Below are 1,731 nucleotides of genomic sequence, written 5' to 3'. Positions count from 1 at the left end.
ATTTTGTCAACAATTGCTTGGTACGTCGCCACACATGCAGCGTGGTGCTTTAATAATGCGAAACTCATTAATAAAAGTAGTGCTTACAGACTAAACAATACAATCGGGATTGGAGCATGTGAATCTGAATCCCGGCTTCTCTTTCATTTTCTGGATTATTTGACTTACTATCCTGCGTCTTGGTTATCGCCAAAACACTGGGAGGCAATGAAGTTTGCCAACGGGGCGGGGGCAGGGGGGCTTCAGGGGTACATGAAAATGTATTCATTGCCTAGTTGTCAAAGGTCGCCTGGTGCTATTAGTTAAAAGAGTGCAGATTACATTGAGATATTAAGAGTACTTTATTCACATCTATTAGGAAATCGACATTAACTAAACAAAATGCCAGAATGCGTGTCAGTTTTCACAGTGTTTTAGACAGTACTGGTTGCTTAGTTTCATTGCATTAATTTTTGTATTTACTCTTTTACACAGCATCCAAAGTAGGTTACCTAACCCCAAAGCCCCGAGTTGTTAAATGACCCATTGAAGGGAGTCTTTTACATTTGAGCAAATGTGTCCAAATGTAGTTTTGGTAGTGCCATGGAATGATCAGCCAATGAGGTACTCGATGAGCAGTTATTTAACTACACGTTCAAAACGTACGGTATTGTGGCTGTTGTTTGTTTGTACCCAACCCCCTCTTTGAATGTGTTTATTATCACAGGTTCATCTACCAGACAGTGCTCACAGAGGGGCGACTAAAGCACAGAACAAAATGTATTCATTTATCCTGAGTGTGAAGGCACCCGGAAGGCTTAGGTGCCCGCCCGGAGAGGCTTAGGATCCTGGCGCTTCTACAGACTCTGTCGTGCTCCTCTGCACCAGCAGGGCACAGCTCAGAATCTGCCGCTTCTGCTAAGAATAGGTGAGGGGGATGAGGTTGGGGCATGCGGGAGTTGACGGCAGATTTCCAGGTTATTGAAGGTGATGATTCTGATGTGAGGCAATGGAGACTGACTTTGTCTATTTGTCTGCACCAGTCTATTTTTCTCCTATCTACCTGGCTCACTGTCATGTATCCATTCATCTCTCTTTGTTAGAGATGCGCAAGCCAATATATTAATTAGCAGGTAGAGCCAGCCGGAGAAGAGCCAAGCGTATACGAGCCAGTAGGCGAGACGTGAAAATGATCGGCATGTTAATCATACAGTAAACATGATGTAAATGTGCGATAATGTCTCTTCAGAATTCAAAAAAGTGCATTTCTTTAGCGCATCACCTCAGTACACAAGATTATAGCACTGAATTGAGAGGAAGTTATTAAAAGTGCTTGTTTTAAGAATGAGTTAAAACACTGCCGCTCCTCCTGCCCGACAACAATGCCATTTGTGAACTAAGAGGCGTCCGTTGCCATGCATACTCCGAATGTTGCCTAGAGTCTTATTATATTTAGAGTGACATTAAAATCTAGTTCATTAAACAAGAGAAGTTTTTGTACAGCACGCATCTTGAACGCGCATATTTCAAGGTGGCAATAATAAAGATGAAAACGGAAGTGCCGGCAGGCAAGAAAACACGAACGAGAGTGGGGGGGAGGGGCAGGGGAGGTTGAAAAGTCACAGACTGAGGGAGGAGGCAATGGGGTGGGGAGACAGGGAAGAAAATAGTGTTAGGAGTATAGGGGCCAATAGCCATGGAAGGATACAAATGAAGAATGAGGAGGGACTAACAAGCCTCAAATCAATCGGA

Source organism: Triturus cristatus, chromosome 7 (genome assembly GCF_964204655.1).
Source record: "Triturus cristatus chromosome 7, aTriCri1.1, whole genome shotgun sequence".
Lineage (NCBI taxonomy): Eukaryota > Metazoa > Chordata > Amphibia > Caudata > Salamandridae > Triturus > Triturus cristatus.
This window is presented reverse-complemented; position numbering follows the sequence as displayed.